Consider the following 21,643-nt stretch of genomic DNA (forward strand, 5'->3'; position numbering starts at 1 on the left):
ATTTTACAACAAGTTCATTCATTCCCAAATCACGTACCTTCGGAATTTAACCGGATATAGCTCCTCGTTCAAATGCCTTCGGGACATAGCCCGGTTATAGTATCTCGCACAAATGCCTTCGGGACTTAACCCGGATTTAGTAACTCGCACAAATGCCTTCGGGCTTAGCCCGGAATTAGTATCTCGCACAAATGCCTTCGGGCTTAGCCCGGAATTAGTATCTCGCACAAATGCCTTCGGGCTTAGCCCGGAATTAGTATCTCGCACAAATGCCTTCGGATCTTAGTCCGGATAATTTCACTTAGCACAAGCCTTCGGGACTTAGCCCGGACATCATTCAAATAACCATGCACATTTAACAATAAATCATGGCCCATTCGTATTTCATTTTCGTTAGCAAAACTCAAACACAAGACATTTATCATTCTTGCAAATTCGGCTCAATAGCCACACAAAGAGCATGATTTTAATTTGCTTAAAACATGATCTAATCACATCATAATTTAAGCTCTCTTACTCAAGAACTTACCTCGGGTGTTGTCGAACGATTCCGATAGCTATTCGACCACTTTTTCCTTCCCTTTATCGGATTTAGTTCCCCTTTGCTCTTGAGCTTAATTAAACAAATAAATTGATTTAATCATTTGAGCATCGAAAAGAGGAACACAAGGCACTTAGCCCATATTTATACATTAGACATTAAAGTCACATATGTACGGAATCATGAATCAAACTCAACATTTTAACTAATTTTCCCCCTTGGCCGAATATGCATGTCTATTTTGGGGCCGATTTCAACACTTAATACATTCTACAAGTATGGTCACTTGTATTGACTAAACACCCTTTTGTTTCAAGTTCAAAACTTGGCTAATACACACATATACACACTAGTAAAGCATCCTCTCCCTTTCCATCAATTTAACACATGCATTGCTCATTAACATGCAAAAGTTATATTCGGCCTTAGCACACAACTTGCTAGCCGATTCTTCTCCATTTAGCAACCAATGCACATATGTGCTCACTCAAAAATGCTAAAAAGGAGGTTCAAGAATCATCAAGCCACCATCACATGCATCATTAACAAGCTTCATATTTAGCATGCAATGGCATTAACACAAACTCCACCTAGGCCGAATCTTAACTCATCCTCATGCCTCATCACCACAACATCAAACATCAACCAAGAATGATGCATCCATGGCCGAGTGTCATTTCCATCACATAGCAAGATTTAGACCATGGGCTAGGTAGAACTCAAGCTAACAACTAAAACATGCATGCATCTCATGGAACATCATCAAACATACCTTAGCCTAGCTACATGCATGGCCGAACCTCTTCAACCTTTCTTCTTCCTTCCTCCTTAAAATTTTTGGCCAAGGATGAACCAAAGGATGAGCATTTTTTTTTCTTTGTTTTTTTCTTTCTAGTTTCGGCTAAATGAAGATGAGAAAGGATGAACAAAAATTTTCTCCTTTCTTTTCTTTAGCTCACGGCAATGGGGGGGAAACAACTACACACATTTTTTTTTTGTATTCATCATACTCCTTTTCATTATTTTATGCCCATGCCCCTTATTTTATTTTTTTCCTACATACCTCACTAGGCCAACATGTTCCCAACATGTTTCCACCCATAACATGGCCAACCACTAGCTCAAATTTTGGGTAATTTGACATGCAAACCCATCATTTTCACAACATGCATTAATAGACCATTTTAAATTAGCCTATCATATTTTCACCATGTCTCATATCAATCCCTATTTAATAATTTCTCATGCAATTGGCAAAATTGGAGAATGAAACTTCCACATACTCATGTACACACATAATAAGCATAGAATATGGAAATCAATTATTTTTATGACTCGGTTTTGTGGTCCCGAAACCACTTCCCGACTAGGGTCAATTTTGGGCTGTCACATGTTAAGTGTATGTGAACTTAAGCTTGATGTTGAGGTAGTTATAAGCTAAGCTAAATTGAGTGATTTTGGCATGTTTTAACCTTTGATTTGAATGATGCTTTTATAAGATATTTTGATGATATAACTTGTGGTGCCAATGAGGGTACATTGGTTAAACACCTAAGATGATTGTTTTGGCATGTTTTAAGTATGTTGGATCGTGTTTTGAACAGGTTAAATGATTGGTTTTTGAGTTTATTAATGCCCAAGCAAGTAGGAATTGGTAAACTTGTTATTTAAGGTACATTTTAGGCCCACATGGGGATGTGACTTGGCAGTGTGAGACACACGACTGGGCAACACGTCCGTGTGACCCAAGTCAAAGACTTACACATGCATGAACACAGGCTGGGACATGGCCGTGTATCCCTATTTTGAGAGTTACATTGTGAGACAGCCGTGTGACGCCTGTAGTTGAATTTTTCTAACTCTTTCCTCAAATTTTCAAATGTTCTTGATTTAGTCCTAAATCATTTCTAAAATGATTCTAAGGCCTCGAGGGCTTGAATAAGGGATGGTATGCATGTTTAATAATAGATTTTGTTATGATTATTGAAATGTTTTGTAATGAGTGATTTAGGTTATGTTTTTTTGACAATGCTTCAAAACCCTATTCTGGTGATGGATACGGGTTAGGGGTATTACATTACTAATCTGAGCTAAACCTGTGTCACATGTATCTTCGAGTCTGCAACAAATGCTAGAGATCAGAATCATCAGGCATCAACCCATAACCTCGTATACAAGACTTTTACTAAGTTCATCGGGATTTAGTTTCAACACTTCCAATTTCGTACTATTTTATTATGATTAAGTCTAACTCCAATTCGAGTACAATTTCTTAACCAATCCAAATTTTCAACCAAGCATTAATATACATTCAAATACAATTCAACAAACAATTTTAACTTATTTTGTAATAGCCCGATTTTGGCTCTAGTTAGAACAGTGGTTTTGAAACCACAAATCCGAGGCCAATAAATTATTTTAATATTATTTTATATGTTATAGCATGATTATATGAGTGCATGAAACTTTTGGTGAATTAATTTTAGCGTTTGTGAGCTTAATTGCAAAAAATGACTAAATCGCATAAAGGGAAAAAGTTTTGTTTTACTATCCAAATATGTTAAATAGCTAGGGAACCAAAATTGGAGGTCTTTAAAGTGCAAATAGGCCCTTTTGGGGAGTGATGGCCAGCCATAGGGACAAAAAAAATTTGAAAAGTCAAAGGTTGGTGGCATTAGGTGACTTTTTTAGTAATATAATAAAATAAAATAAGGAAAAAGGTTGTCATCTTTTCCAATTATTCTTCTTCAACCACCGAAAATGGCAGTAAACATGGGGTTTTTTAAGCTCAAATTTTTAGCAACTTAAATCCTTTGCTTGTAAGTGAAATTTGTGGTTGTTTTTGTTGATTTTTGTATTTTTGGAACCCTTATAGCTTAATCTAGCCAATAGGGGGATTATTTTGCAAAATGGTTGAAAGTCTAGGGTTTTTCCATGAGAGCATTCATATTGTTTGCTGAATTTTTACAGAAGAAAATAAGTCTTGGTTGTATAATAAACAACTTTTGTGAAAAGATTTTCAAGAAAACACCTAAAAGGACTATTTTGTGAAGTTTATAAAATAGGTTGTAAATGTGTGAAATAATTGGAATTGTGGGCTGTTTCTAGTATAAAAAGAATTTGGCTAGGCTTGGTTAGTGAGAAAATTTGATGAAAATCGATTTACGAGCCTAGGGTAAAATTATAATTTTGTGAAAGTCTAGGAGCAAAATGGTCATTTGGTCAAAGTATAAATTATGGAATGTATTGGTTAATATGATGATTAAAATAGTGGATTTTATTATTTTAGATCAACAAAATTGAGATTCGGGCTTAAATCGGAAAAGTACGAGATTATGGACTAAAATAAAATAATTAGTCGTGCTCGGATTCGAGGTAAGGTCATATGATAATAATAATGCAATATTATGTTTGAATTGTAATTCTTTACTATTATTGCATAAATTGTATGATTGAATACATTGGAAAAGTTGATGGAATGGTGTACATGATGTGGAAATATGACATGGAAGAATGTTACATGAAATGCAAGAAAACGATGATATATGACAAGTGATATAGGAAATAGGTGATATATATATGTTTAAATGTTTTATTGTTATCATGTATCATAAATTTACTTGTTACCACGAAAGTATAAATAATGTGATATAAAAGTAACCTATATTATGAGCAAGTGCGACGATATCGGGTTAGTTAAGAAATCCCGTTGAAGCTCAGGAATAGTATTGGATCCAAAAGGTATATCATGAAGAACTATGTGGTTTGAACTCATGAGTTGTGTCTGAGTTCATGAGATAAATGTTATATGTAATGTGGGTCCGGGTACTGACTTCGTGACCAAACCCATGAGTAACTCGTTGAACAAGTATTTCATGTCAATGCTATATGGGTTCGGGTGCTGAATTTGTGTACAGACCCATGAGTAGCTCAATGAGCGGGTGTTACATGATAGTGCTATGGGGTCCAGGTACTAACTGATGAATAGGCCCGTGAGTAGCTCAAAATGCGAGCATTACATAGTATGAGGTAGCTCTAGCTTCTTACAAGGCTCTTAGGTGCAAACTTCCCGTGTATCCAATAGTATTCCGAGTGTTCAACGGGTAATGCAATGGATAATGTGATGAAAGACCCAAGGAGGGCATATTAAAGAAGGTATGGTTATATGATATACTACGAGTGAGTACAGGTATGTACGCTAAACTCATTAGCAATGCCTTGATGAAGAATGACTTATGGTGAGAAAGTTTATGTATATGTCTATATATATATGAACATATGATAAGTATATGAACATATGATAAGTATGGTGAGGATAAGTTGAGAATGAACTTGTGAGAGTTATCATAATATTGCACTAAAACAGTTTTGGAAAGCAGCAGTAGTCTGACTTTGAAAATACACCAAAAATAGTGAAATGTGAGTTAGAGATTGAATAAAATATGGAATTAAAGCTTATCGAGTCTAGTTTCTTATGAATGCAACGGTGTAAGCAAAAGAATTTTATATTATGATATACTTGAATTTGTGTAAGATAGAGTCAGAACGATTTTGAAATCCCTTATCTTGACTTTGGAAAATCACTAAAAATTGTTATGGGTTAGAATTTATATGACTAAATTGTTACTGAGTCTATTTTCAAGAGAAACAAACGGGAACACCATCTGAATCCCGTACTAAGAGATAAATGAATTTTAGTAAAGAAATGTCGAAGCTGTCAAATAGCAGAATAGGGGTAACTTTGAAGAATAAACTGTACTACTTGGGTAGACCAAAAATTATGAAAATTTTATCGTAAGAAAGAGTCTAGTTTTAGGGAAAATTAGCGAATCTTAAATCGGAGTTCCGTAACTCCAGATATAAATAACTTAGTGACTGTGACTCGAGAAAATAGCTTGACCTGAACATTAATAAAAGTACAAATATGGTTGTATTACCTTGAGAAGCAAGTTAATAAATTGCTTATTATTTTCATATGGTCTTACTAAGCTATAAAGCTTACCCCTCTCCTTTTCATTTCTTTTAGTGTTGTCAGGTTAGCTCAGGGTTGGAGATCGTCGGAGGCAGCATCACACTATCAAGCCATCGCTTTCAGGGTATCGATGAATCTTAAACATCTTCAAGTGAGTGGCATGTATAGGGACTTAGTTATTGATATGTGTTCTTATTATTTGGCTGAAGATGTTGGCTTATATTAGTACATTGTATATAGCCATGAGGTGTGGCTTATGATGGTCATGGCTTGTAAGCCTATTTATCCAAGCTAAGTATTAATGCCTTGTGATGTGGTCATGTGATTATATTTGTTTGATATGAATGGTTAGTATTACGGTATGTGTGTTTGATGAATGTCTTATGACCAAACGAAGTGGTTATAATCAGAGAATAAAAGTGTGATATGGCAATAAGTCAATAATGCTTGAACATGAAATTGGTGTGGAATGACATAGGCAAGCATGGTATAAGTGTATAAGTGATAATCAAAATGACATGTTCAATTGATTGTGAATTGGTGTGTTTAGACTTGGTTTAAAATGATTAACCAAAACACATGTATAATGACATATGAATATTACAATTGAGTCTTAATGGAGGATGTTTAATCATTTATTGATGCTACATTGTATGTGTCTAGAGTGTATTTAAGTGTGAGAGGTATTAATGGTAACAAAAAGGCTTGGAAAATAGCCTAAGTGCTAGCTACACGGGCAGAGACACAGCCATGTATCTCAGCCGTGTGGAGGACACGACCTAGCACACGAGCGTGTGGCTTGGCCGTGTGGTTCAATTCATTTTATTGACGCCATAAATAGAAAGTTACACGGCCTGAGGACACGGGCGTGTGACCCTATTTCTTGAAATTTTTTTATGTTTTCTCAAAACTTTCCAAAGTTCTCGGTTTAGTCCCAAACCTCATTTAATACATGTTTAGAGCCTCGGTAGCTCGAGTAAGGGACACTATGCATGTGATTGAATGTTTTTAATTTAAATAAAAATTTTGTGGCTCGATTTCACGAAATTGTGTATGTTTGAGTCCAATAACGCCTCGAACCCTATCCCGACGTCTGATACGGGTAAGGGGTGTTATATTTAATGGTATCAGAGCTATGGTTTAGTCTATTTTCGGACTAACCTGGCATGCATGAGAGTCTAGCTATACCTGCCACCAATCTGTGATAGTGTGATGTCTCTCGACGTGAATGAGAACCATCTTGTGTAGACAAGGTACTCTCCAACCGAGCTACACCCGATCACGTAGATAAAGATATTAAGGTATTCAAGTAAAGTGCAATTATGATGAGTTGAAACTCGAAATGGTATGAATAAGAATTCATGAAATGTATATATATACATATTTGTGATATGAGAAACATGAAATAGAATGTGTACGTGGCATAATGAGCTTATCTGTGATTGATTGACAATCCGATGATGTATATGATTGATTTGTTCGAGTGAATGCATGTGTTGAGAAAACTTGCTCGAAATACAGATAGAACAAATGTTCATGTATAATTAATTGAATGATTATGATTGGCAAGCCCATATAGCTTGAGTGAATGTGTTAAATTGTTTGGATAAATTTATGTAAGTGTAATGACATGTATATGATGATGTGTGAGGTTAAAGTTTCGAATGTAATATATTCATCCATGTTTGGTGACTCTCATATGATATTATGTGCTTGATATGTTAAATTAAGTGAATGTGACGAGAAAAGTTATCTAGAATTCATAGGATGTGTGCATAAGTGAACTTGAGTGAATAAGATAATCGGAAAATTGTGAAATACAAATATGAACGATAATTTTTCCTAAAATGAATGGTATGATTGTGAAACTGTTACTATGATGATTAAATAGTGTTATATGCATATATGTATGAGGGACGAGTTAGGGACCTTACAACCCCACCCCCTTACCAGAGTGGTGTTTATAAAGGATTTTATGAGATTTGTGGGATAAGCACACAAGTGTGAAACCAAAAAGTTCAACTGTGGAATGATTATAAATATGGTCAGAATTTGTGAATGAGTTGGTAAGTAAAGACAGAATTAGAAAGGTATCAGATTAATTTAAAGATTATTCAATTTACGAAACATCACAATGAGAGAAGAACTTAACTTTGGTAAATCGACTTATTCAGACATGATGTTGAAAGAATGTAGTAATCGGAATCCCTTCTGAACTTATTTTCTTCAATGAAAGGAATAATACGGGATTTGTGATGATAGAAATAGTTGAGGGAATAATATTTGAAGGGTAAGATATCTGACTGTAACAGTTATGGCTGAACAGATTTCGACAGCTTCTTCTGAGGTATTCTATAAGTTTAATTGTTATTAGGATTATTCCTATGGCTATTGCTCTTCTGATAAAATCCTTGTTCTATGGAAATTTTTTCTAATCATGATGTATAGATGAAAGTATTGATAGTCCGATTAGTATATAACCTGTATTGCTCTATTTCTCTCTGGCATTCTATTACATTTCATCTATTGGCACTTTATGAGAAAATAGACATGATGTTATAATTTTGTTTCTTCTAATTGGTGTTATGTTCGGTACATACGTGGGAAGGTATATTATCCTTGTTGTATTTAATTCCAGTGGGTTAGATTAATGTATTCTTCGGTACATACATGATAAGTATGCAAAAAGGCTTGAATGATGAATAATCTTTATGGTTAAGTTATTATGTCTTTGGGTAATTTGAACATGGAATCCACGAAATGGTGACTTCATGATTAGTTGAAAATGAACTTGTAAGAGTTATCATAATATTGCACTAAAACAGTTTTGGACAGTAGCAGTAGTCCTACTTTGAAAATACACCAAAAATAGTGGAAAGTGATTTATAGATTGAATAAAATATGGAATTAAAGCTTATCGAGTCTAGTTTCTTATGAACACAACGGTGTAAGCAAAAGAATTTCATATTATGAGATAATTGAATTTGTGTGAGACAGAGTCAAAAAGATTTTGAAATCCTCTATCTTGATTTTGGAAAATCACTAAAAATTGTTCAAGAATAATTATGGTTTATAATTTATATGATTAAATTCTTACTGAGTCTATTTTTAAGAGAAACAAACGGGAACACCATCTGAATCCAGTACTAAGAGATAAATGAATTTTAGTAAAGAAAGGTCGACGTTGTCAAATAGCAGAATAGGGGTAACTTTGAAGAATAAACTGTACTTATTGGCTAGACCAAAAATTCTGAAAATTTTATGGTAAGAAAGAGTCTAGTTTCAAAGAAAATTAGCGGATCTTAATTCGGAGTTCCGTAACTCCAGATATAAATAATTTAGTGATTGTGTCTCAAGAAAACAACTTGACCTGAACATCAATAAAAGTAGAAATATGGTTGTATTACCTTGAAAAGCAAGTTAAGAAATTGCTTATTATTTTCATACGGTCTTACTAAGTTATAAAGCTTACCCCACTCTTTTCTATTTCTTTTAGTGTTGTCAGGTTAGCTCGGGGTTAGAGATCGCAAGAGGCAGCATCATATTATCAAGCCATCACTTTTAGGGTATCGATGAATCTTAAACATCTTTAAGTGAGTGGCATGTATAGGGACTTAGTTATTGATATGTGTTCTTATGATTTGGCCAAGATGTTGGCGTATATTAGTACATTGTATATAACCATGAGATGTGGCTTATGATGGTTGTGGCTTGTAAGCCTATTTATCCAAGCTAAGTATTAATGCCTTGTGATGTGGTCATGTGATTATATTTGTTTGATATGAATGGTTAGTATTACGGTATGTGTGTTTGATGAATGTCTTATGACCAAACGAAGTGGTTATAATCAGAGAATAAAAGTGTGCTATGGCAATAAGTCAAGAATGCTTGAACATGAAATTGGTGTGCAATGACATAGGCAAGCATGGTATAAGTGTATAAGTGATAATCAAAATGACATGTTCAATTAATTGTGAATTGGTGTGTTTAGACTTGGTATAAAATGAGTAAGCAAGACACTTGTATAATGACATATGAATATTACAATTGAGTCTTAATGGAGGATGTTTAATCATTTACTTGATGCTACATTGTATGTGTCTATAATGTATTTAAGTGTGTGAGGTATTAATGGTAACAAAAAGGCTTGGAAAATAGCCTAAGTGCTAGCCACACGGGCAGGGACTCGACCATGTGTCTCAGCCGTGTGGAGGACACGGCCTAGCACACGAGCGTGTGGCCTGGCTGTGTGGTTCAATTCGTTTTGCTGACGTCATAAACAGAGAGTTACACGGCCTGAGGACACGGGCGTGTTGAAGACACACGAGCGTGTGACCCTGTTTCTTGAAATTTTTTTTAAGTTTTCCCAAAACTTTCCAAAGTTCTCAGTTTAGTCCCAAACCTCCTTTAATACATGTTTAAAGCCTTGGTAACTCGAGTAAGGGACATTATGCATGTGATTGAATGTTTTTAATTTAAATAAAAATTTTATCGCCCGATTTCACGAAATTGTGTACGTTTAAGTCTGATAAAGCCTCAAACCCTGTCCCGGCATCAAATACGAGTAAGGGGTGTTACATATTTATACTGTATGAACTTACTTGACAAAACAACAATAAACATGATAATAGGGACTATTCTACAATTTTCTCTTTTCGCAATTATCTTCCTTCTTGTTCAAATCTTGATTTATAATATAAATTTATTTCAATTTAATCACTCAAGTATCATATAATAACCTATTAAAAATATATGTAAACTCAATTTTAGTTTTCAGTTATTTCCTCAATTTTTACGTTTTATTCAATTTAGCCCCTAAAAATCAAACTTGTCATAACTTCCAAATTTGAACCCCAAAATTTAAACCAACATAAAATATATTCAGTTACAACCTCCTCATATAAAAAATTATAGAAATTACATACCAATTTCAAGATATTAACAATTTAGTCCTTATGTTCAAAACTAACAATTTTCACATTACTAACTAGTCTTTTTTTTCATTTCTAAGATCAAAATCTAACAACTTAACATCAAAAGCTTCAAATATTAACAATGGTAACATTTTCAAACAATAACAGTTTTAAAAACGAACATATAGATTAGCTAAAATGAGTTACAACGATTCCAAAAATATAAAATTTACGAGAAATAGGACCTCGAAACCTTACCATGCACTTGGCCAAATGTAAAACTCTCCTAAGCTTGCCTTCAATGGTGAAATCAATAGAATGATGGAAGATGAACAAATGTTCTCCCTTCTTCCATCATACATATTTGTTTCTTTTAATTATAACATTTTTATTTTATTTTATTTTAATTATAAATTATAATAATATATCGTATAAAACTAAACCAAACCGTCTACTAAATTCCAATGTGGTATAATTACCACAATGGTCCTTAATTTAAGTTTTCCACTTACAAATGTATAGCAATTTAACTTTTACTAGTTTACAATTTAGTCTTTGCTTCACAATTAACTATTTAAATACCAAAATTTCTCGACCAAACCTCAATTCACCTATAATATAGCTCCATAAATATTCAATGGAAATATTTACGAGCTCGATTTTCAAAAACAGGGTCCCAATACCTCATTTTCTAAAACCACTGACTTTCAATACAAACTATTTGTACTGTGTGTAACTGACAAGTTAACAATTCTATCAAATCATGATTCACTATATTACTAGATTTGACTCGCATATATTAAATAATAATCTTTATGGACTCACTTGTCATAATTTTGATTTCAAAATCACTATTTTTAACACCATTGAAGAACGAGTTGTAACACTATATACAAACATTCAGACCGAGTTATCAAATATTCAATTAAATGAAAAAGAAAAAAGAAAGGAAAGAATGCTTCTAAATTTGAAAATATTAATTGGATATTTGATTGCTTGAACCCAAAAATGATGATTGATCGTTGCCTTGGCAAAAATCATAATAGAGAATAAGAGAAACAAATAAACTGGAAAGAAACTTCAATTAAAAGAGCAAAGTATTTCAACAAGTGAAAGAAAACTATAGATCTACTCTAAAACCCTAATTAATCTATGAAAAGAAAGATGAATCACATTTAGAAGCCCTAGATGAATCATATTTAGAACTCCCTTAATCTATTCTCTTGAGCTAATATTTATAGTGTTAATGTATTATGACCTATTTAGGTTAATTATACTACTAATCAGTTTAAGAATGAAAATACCCTTCCAGAATTATTAGCCTTATTGAACTGGTGTCGCGACACCCTATAGTCGATGTCGCAACTTTACTAGAAGAATACTTGGCCTATGGAACTTCAGATAAAATGTCATGACTTTGCTTTTGTGATGTCGCAACATCGACTCCAGTAGCTTGCCTCGTGGTCTCAATTTGGAAAATTAGCTAAATGTTGAGGCTTGCTTCAATGTCCCAACTTTCTCCTTGCGACATCCATGGCAGTCCATTAACTCCTCAACTTAAAATATTGTCTTGCACATTCAATCAACTTGTTAGTTCTTCCTTAGGCCCGAATCAGCCTAAAAGGTCATAAAACAACACTAAAAGCTTAATTTATTCAATTTTAACCTTAAAACTAAATAATTCTAAAAATAAACTTAAAAGACATAAATTTACTTCAATACAAGCTCCGTAAGTGGTGAAAAGAGCTTAATTTGCCACAAAAAAATTGTGGCAAATCAAATCTCCCTACACTTAAGTCTTTGCTTGTCCTCAAGCAAAGAAAACACTTAACGTGCAAATAAATAAATCCCTTGAACATGCTTAATGACAAGTAACTAGTTTGAAACATAGAAGCTAGGAATGCTTACTATAATATGCAACTTCAAAATGATATGCAAAATACTCATGGTTCTCAAAGTTAAACATGAGAGTTCACAAAATTACAAGATCAACAAGTAAAAAGGTGATTAAGTATATGATTCCATCAAAACAAACTACATAGTTATAGAATTTATGTTAGAATAACGCAAGCAACCAAAATTCGTAGAACTTACCACAACTTTCATCCATGAACCAAATTACCTAAGTCACATAGGACTTTTCAACTTGTAACGTTCTGAGGCTTAAGGTTGGTTTGGATTTCAAGGATTGGGAGCATCAAAACATTTCAAGCATGAAAATAGTTTGACACATGATGTTGTTCTATACTCACCCCTTAGTGTATCTTTTAGCTCACCTCCTTATATCTCTTTCTTTCACATTCTTTATATTCCGATTAGTCCCTCCATTGACTTAGTATAGTGTTAAGTGGATTGCATAATAAGAAATGTAAATTAATAGACATAAACAATGAATGAGAAATAGATTGCATGTATAACTATTCGTAGTGAATGCATTTTCTTGATAAGAGAATAGATGACTTAAGATTACTTTAATTTCTTTGGATTGTTATTTAATTGGACATATAGATTAAATATTTTAGTTCAAAGTGAGAATTAAATTATGTAGTCATTGTAGTTTAATTCTATTCGAATAATTAAATAAGTTTGCATACAAATTCTAATACGGTAACTTCATCATGGTTTTAATAAAATTAAAAATATGTTGCGTAAATTATTTAATTAGGATTAATTAAGTGAATTATTTTTAATAATTAAATTTTGGAGGAATATTTAATTATTGAGTTAATCAAATATATGGACTTGATTTTTTTTATTTAAACCAAGAGAGGTAAGCTCATAAAATTGGACCGACTGGTGTGTTGCAGCACAAGGGGACTTATTCCCCGTTGCAGCACAAGGGGACTTATTCCCCTTTGAATGTTGTCAACTATAATACAAGAAAACCCTAATTTGACTTTACCTCCTCTGATTTAATTAATTAATATATGAAAAATAAGAATTAAACTCTTACAAATATCCCTTTATATAAACCCTTTAATAGTCAAAAATCATATAGTCAATGTAATAGAGAAAACTCTATTGAAATTTAGCGGGAAGTTACTTGAGTAATTTAAATTCTATTTTCTTGAGTTTGGATTCTAAACTTGTGAGAATTATAATTGCTATCATCCAATGATTATAATTCAAGTCTAGAAGTTGAAATTTTTGCTTCGGATACACACATATAGGAATTTCAACTTCCTCCCTTGGGAAGTCTTAATTTTTGTCCCATGTTCAATTTTTTGAATTAAAGTCCAATTTTAAGAATCTAAGATTTTGAGAATAGAAGATTATTCTATTGAAAGTTTGAAGTCTTCAGACTTCAGTTCCAGTTGATTACAAAAGCTGGGTAGCCTCCCAACCCATTTGCAATTTGGACTATCTCCTTGAGTCTTGGAACACATGTACCTGTTTGATTAAATTTATTACTGTAGATAGCACGAAAAATGTTTGTTTTAGAAAATGAACTAAAATTCCATTATGCTTGTGTTTTCAAAACGGTTTTTCACCACTTATTACTAGAGGTAATTTTAGATTTCGTGAACCAAAATATTTCCTAAAAATAATCTTATTTTTCGTGAACTAAATATTTGATAAATTGTGTTGATTGATTTATTCAGATCAAATTTTGAAAGGAAAGGAAAATTATTTAAGATTTCATTGAAAATAATTATTTTTAAATAAAACATGACATTAAGTAAGTAACAGTTCAGTTCAGACCAACTTAAATTTAAAATATTACTTTAGGATCCTAAGAAAAATCAAGTAAAAAATTTAATACTAGAAGAGATCTAGTTAGATTATATAATGGTAATATGAAAACTATAATACCTTTCATTTTTAATATTTAATTACGAGTTAGTATTTGGTATATTAACATTTTCATTATTTGATATATTTATATTTTAATTTAAGAAGTTTATTTTTTTCACTCAATAGTTTACTGATTAAAATAATATTATATTTTACAATATAAAACATGTCTTTCAAATTATTAAAATTTGTATAGTTCCCAACCCATGCATTGCATTGTTTGCCTCAAGTTATAGAGTAAAAAATTGAAGGGTAAAATATGTTTTAAGTCTCCATACATTTCATATATTTGAAATTTAATCTCTTTACTTATATTTTTAGAAATGTAGTCATTTACATTTCGAATTTAAAAATTCAAGTCCAGTTATTACCACTATCAAAATTTTTCTACCAATTTCTTTAGTGTGACATTTGAAATTAAAAAAGATATTCACTTGATATTCATATAACAATAAAAATAATGTTGAAAAAATTTATTAGGATTTTTCCCTTCAAAATCATCATGATAAAAAAAATCATGTTGGAATATTGTTGTTGAGAAAAATTGATCCTAGCATTTTGATTGAAATAGTTAACAATATTAACTATTTAGACTAATTAATGACACAATAAAAGAGATGCACCAATTATGTTAAAAATTAAAGTACATAAATTAAATATCAAATTTTAGTATAGTTTAGGAGTCAAAATTAAAATTTGACTATTATCCTATAATGTCAAATAAAGCGGAGTATACTTAAAAAGAAATGTGAAACCACTTTAAGGTATTCAAATTTTATATAATCATATAATATTTTAATTGGAAAGTTAGCATTATTAACTATTAGGACTAGTTAATAATATTATAGAAATAAAAAAAATCAAATTATGTTAATAAGTAAAATATATAGATTAAATTTTAAATTTAAACATATTATAATTACCAAATTTGATATTTAATTATTTTTTAAATGAAAAAGAAAAGAAAATGATTAGTATGTTACGTGTTAACCACAGGAACGTCCTTTATATAAATTTTATTATAAAAGTTAATAAAATATATAAAATTACTTTAATTTAGGGAACAACTTATGTTAATATTATCCTAAAAATTTTAGTATTTAGACCCCAATCAAATAAAACTATGTAATCAGTTTTTAAAGATATAAAATATTAATATACATCCACCCATACATAATCACCCCCTCTAATTCAATTAAGAAGAAATAAACGTTAAAACTAAAAAGAATTCACAATTAGCCAATTCTAACATCTTTTTATTCCACTTTGCTCTTGATATATTACTTATACATCGTTTGTATTTATAAAGTTTTAAAATTTTTTTTATGTCTACGGCTGCATGATGCTACAACAATACATCCACCCTTGAAATTTGTCATGATTGAGATTGTTTTTTAACACTCAATATGTTGTTAATTTAAAGATTTTTATTTTCAATCTATTTTATTTACTAATTATAAAAAAAATATACAAAGTTATTGTAGCTGGTAAAAATTATAGGAGATGTAAAATAATTCTACTAAAGATGAAATAAATATTAAATTTCAAGATGAGATTGATGTTGATTTAATTTAATGCATTAATTGTTTTTAAATTTATCTCTAGCATATCATTAGATCCGTGTAAAGGAATGTAATTTGATGAGCTAGAAGATGCTGAGGCATGTTATAAGGCATATTCTAGATAAATAGGTTTTAGTATTCGAAAGATCTATAGTCGATTGTCTCACAATGATAAATTTTTAATTGGAGTAAATTATACTTGTTCAACAAAAGGCTTTCGACAAAAAAATTGTAAAAAGAATGATTCAAAATGTGTGGAACGTCTAGAAATAAGAATTGGTTGCAAAGTGGTGATGGGTTTGAAGAAAGATAAGGCAAATGGGCAGTAAGTTTTTAAATATACACAATCCTGAACTCCTTACACTTAGAAGTGCAAGTTTTCTTTGTGGACATAAAAAAAAACGACGGCCCAAAAGGATATTATCAATACATTGAACGAAGCCGGTATACCAACTCGAAAAATTGTATCTTTTTTAAGTCAAGAATCTGGTGGTCATTTCAATGTTAATTGTACTTTAGTTAATATCCAAAATTATCTAGGAAATAAAAGAAAGAAATTTCTTAGAAGGGGATGTGCAAAGGTTATACAAGTACTTTAAAGAATGTGAAACAATAGATCTTGATTTCATTTATGCCATTCAAGTTTATGATTGTGGTCATATGAGAAATTGTTTTTGGGTGGATGTGAGATCGAGAATCGCATACTACTTTGGAGATATCATCACTTTTGATGTTACACGTCTAACAAATCGATATGGTATGCCTTTTGTACCATTCTGTAACACCCCTAATCCGTCTCTGTCGCCAGATTAGGGTTATAGAGCATTATCGATCAATCAAAAAATATTTATCATCATAACATTTAATAAATTAGTCTCAATCAAAATCATATCAAACATATCCATTTGGTCCCTAAATCGAGCCTTCGAGGCCCTAAAAATAGCTTAGAAGCAATTTGGGACTAATTTGAAACAAAACAGAAGTTTTAAGTAAAAGTTACAAAAATGTGAAAACAGGGGTCACACGGCCGTGTGGCCAGGCCGTTTGACAATCGAACAAAGGGACACACGGCCTTGTCCCAGCCCGTGTAACTTACTGAGTGGGGTCACAGGCCGTGTCCCAGCCTGTGTCTTTACCCGTGCAACTCACTGAATAAGGTCACACGGCTGTGTGCCAGGCCGAGTAACTCCCTGACTTGCCACACATGCCCGTGTCGCAAGCCATGTGCTAGGCCGTGTAACTCACTGACTTAAAATACTAGGATTTTACAAATGACACGTAGTCGTGAGCCAGGCTGTGTGTGTCACACGGTTGTATAACAGCCCATGTCCAAAGCCATGTGATCCATAAATTGACCCTAAATTCAAGTCATTTCAAGGCCAAATCATACCTAACTAACCATTCTATTTGGGCACACATTCAAGGGATTTAAACATCATTCAATCACACCTAAACATACCATTTCAAACATAAACTTAACCATAAGCTTAGCGTAATTATATACAAGCACTGTCAAACTCATAAGTTAGGATGCTTAACCATGATACAAATGTATTCAATCATATATTAGGTAAGTTCCACACATACATCATTTAATTCATCAACTTTTTCATATGATCATAAACCGTTTCATTTGTATAGTTATCGTGCCATTTCCTTTACTTATCCATTGAACAATCTAGAATTACATCAGATATTCGAGAATGCTCACACATAGTGTGCCGTTCCATATAATCGTAGCCTTTCCTTTTCAATAATGCTCACATGAGCTATGAAATGGGCCTGTTCACACAAGTTGTGGATCAAAATGTTAGCTACACGATGCTACTCACACAAGTTGTGGAGAATTCGCAACAAATACTAGACCTCAACCATCGGTAGGACATTCAAGACCAGCACCTGAAACATGAAATCCTTAATGATATGTCATCCGCATCCTAAGAATTCTTAAGGCTCAAACGAGATTCATTATATATAACACAACATAGTAAATAATCAATTAGGCTATCAATAATATGACAATAATTCATATGAATTTACCTTGATAACTAGAGTCGTAGAAGTAATGTTGCAAACTAATCCGAAGCTTTAGCCTTTCCTCGATTTAAGTTTGGTTGTGGCTTATCTTGATCTAAATAGATAATTTCATTCAATTAAGTACTTCAAGAATTCAATTTAATCCATAATTCATATTTATGTAAAATTTTAAAATTACCCCTAATAATTTAACTTTTCACAATTTAGCCCTTAAGCTCATAACTTGAATATAACTCATTTTAACCTAAATCCAATTTAACCAATGCTACAAGGGACCTTGAAACAACCCATAATTATCAAAAATTCAAAAGAAATTCATTCGACAGGAAAAAAAAGTGTAATGTTTGCAAGCAACATGGATATGCAAAAACTCCATGTTTCATTAACAAACGATTGAAGTATGTATACATTTATTTTTAAGTAGATATTTCAAATTTGAACAGTTTAATAGATTTAGATTCTTTTTTTTTATGTCTAGGGAGGATATAAATTTGTCATCAACAATAATAGATCCTATGTCATTTACTTAAGGAGATAATATTTTTAAGGTAAATTAATTAAGCAATTATATATTGATTAAATAATATTTTAAAGGACTAATTTTTTTAATATATTATGTTAGACAAAACACATTAGCGAACAAAATAACTTAATTATAAATAAATACATATGTAATAAAATATAAATAAAATGATTTATAAATAATTTATCAAATATGAAAATCAAATAAGACCATAATAAATAGTGGAAATAAATGAGAATTAAGATTTTACGAAATGTTTAGGCCTATGAAACACAGTTTCCTTAAGATAGATTCGGCCGCTCCTACGATTCCTGGAGTAACGTTGGTCGAATGTCTCCTAAGATACAACAACAATAGTGATCAAAGTAGCAGCACCTCTACAACAATTGAACAATGTCTTTTTCTATCACCGAAATGTTTGAAACTACGAAGGAGAAAAAAGAAGAGTTTTGAGAACAACAGAGTTTCGGCAAAAGAAATTATCAGAGAATATAAGTTTATAAAACCCTTCAAAAATCATGGCCTTTTATAAGCATGTCTGGCGGAGATCATATTCACGCTGGTACAGTAGTAGGTAAACTTGAGGGAGAAAGGGACATAACTTTGGGCTTTGTTGATTTACACATGATGATTTTATTAAAAAAGGTCAAAGCCGTGGTATTTATTTCACTCAATATTGGGTTGCTATGCCAGGTGTTCTGCCCGTAGCTTCGGGGGTATTCACGTTTGGCATATGCTTGCTTTGATCGAGATCTTTGGAGATGATTCTGTACTATAATTCGGTGGACGAACTTTAGGACACCCTTAGAGAAATGCACCGAGTGCCGTAGCTAATCGAGTAGCTTTAGAAGCATGTGTACAAGCTTGTAATGAGGGACGTGACCTTGCCCGCGAGGGTAATGAAATTATCTGCGAGGCTAGCAAATGGAGTCCTGAACTAGTTGAGTTGGAATTTTGGAAAAAAAATCCACAAAATCTATTTGATTTAAAAATTTCATATAAGCAAATTTTACATTGCCTATATCATGTAAGTGTGCTTTAACTCTATCAAGTTTGGACCTACATTCCCTCATTGGGCACAAGGCAAGGTTACAAACTTAATCATTCAATAATCTTTTAAGAGAGTTCACATATATAAAGACATCTCACACTTGGTATCTAACCAATGTGGGATCTAAGCCATTTTTCATTCATCACTCAACCATTTTGAGCATATGATATACCATTTTAAAGGTTTCATAGAGTAGAATATGAAACCATAATTTTATAATTCAACTCTCTACCTTTACCTATTGAGAATATGCCTCAAAATTCCCATAAAAATAATTTTTCCTACATATTATATATATATGAATATTACACGAATCTCATCTCGAAAAATTTTCCAAATATTACTGAAAAACTCAATTTACCTTAAAAAAAATTTAAATTGGTAATTCACTATTTTACTCTTTTTCTCGTATTATTACGAGGGAATAACACTAAATTTATAGTTGTTAACCTTTTAGCAAGACATTTTTTTACCTCATGTTTTGTTTTTAATCAAAATGACTTTCATTTGAGATTTGTACCTTCAGCTGACAATTTTTTTTAATCAAATAGACCTTCACTTGAGATTTGTATCTTCAACACTAAATCTATTGCTTAAATGTAGAGAAGCCACCCTTCAGCTGATGACCTGACTCCCTTGGGGGAAGCCACAGATTTAAAACAGTCGAGGAAGATGAATGTGGTCACCATTAACCAAATGAATGTAGCCCAATGCAAAAGCACAATTCCACTATCTTCAAAATTACATGTAGACACGTGCCTGTGAACATCGGTAACCCTACAACTAGAACATCCAATGTTTGAACAAACAAGCTCCCTAAGATTAAACAATTGCAGTCAAAATCCTAGCACTTGTGATGCAACCACCCTTACCTCAGACACAGTCATCGTATGTTTCTCACACTTGTCTTGCGAGCATGTCAGCCTTATCTTGCCCACCTTCTAAAGAGATAAAGGTTTTCCTTAGGGTGGGGTCTTCGAAGAGATTCAAAATAGAGCCACTCTTCAATGTCTTGTATCTTATACAATGCTTTAATGCAATTAGTTATGCTAAATTTCTCATCACTTGGTTTTGTGGTGGCCTCATAACCCATCTAAATCAGAAGCAAAAGCACAAAGCAAGTAAATAGCCATAACTGGTAGAAGCAAGTCATATGTAACAGAAGCCACAACCATGCAAAATGAAAGTACACTTCCAAATGCATATGAACTTTAAAGTCACCAATGGATCTTCTAATCCGCCGCTTTTTGGTTTTCTTCTCGCTAACCATTGTGAATCACAATCAGATAATACTAAACCCAACTCTTCTACTATTTATGAGGTAAGGCCGGAACATGGAATCATCCACAAGCTTGACACACAAAGATGTTAAATATTTTCTTTGTTTGACAATTCAACACTTGGAAGAACAATTTATATGACAGATTGATTGTGTGTAGTACGATGTTAAACCACCATCAATATCAACAAAAATGTTAATGCATAAGTAACGGCTTACTTCGTTCCAAGCCAAGGTGAGGGTGACATGTTCTCTTATGGATAACCGAGATCAAGAGTGAAAACTGCTAATATTTGAAGGCTGCAAAGATTATAGCATCAGCCCTGCGGCCGCTGTTCCCATGGCAGTATATCACACAGGGTAGAGGTTTTCCTTCAAGACTAACCAGGGTTATGTAGTGACTACATTGTAGAACATCGTCCCTATTGTTTTTAACCTCTCCGCTAACATTTTCCTTCCAACAAGGAGAACCTATCGCCCTGCCTGTGCTGATTCGTAGAATTCGGAAAAGTTTTCATGCTGCTGAGTTGAAATGATTAAGGAGGAGACGGAAAATCAATATGTCATGAGATTAATGAACTAAAATAGTCATTTTAATCCTATGAGAAGTTAACCAAGCTTTGAAAGCCTTCTAAGTATGAGAATTAAGCTGGTGATAGTGATTGCAGAAGGGAATTATTTTTTAAATAATTTAAATTGAGTTAAAAAAAATTGATTGCAGCGTCATCTTTAATTTAATACACATTTTAATACTTAATTAATTAATTTCACAATCAATCTTTATCTTGCCGTAGTTTCCAATCACGCTGTCGATCCAAGTGGATAAGAAGTGAATTAAAGCTGTCATCGTCGAGTTGACTCGTCATAGCCGAGTCAAGTGAATCGGTTGAAAATTCCTTTCTGGCTCGCTACGAACACTATTAAGTACTTCTTACCGCCACGTGTCCTTATTTTTAATTACTACAGATTT

The sequence above is a fragment of the Gossypium hirsutum genome, chromosome A01, assembly GCF_007990345.1.
Source record: "Gossypium hirsutum isolate 1008001.06 chromosome A01, Gossypium_hirsutum_v2.1, whole genome shotgun sequence".
Lineage (NCBI taxonomy): Eukaryota > Viridiplantae > Streptophyta > Magnoliopsida > Malvales > Malvaceae > Gossypium > Gossypium hirsutum.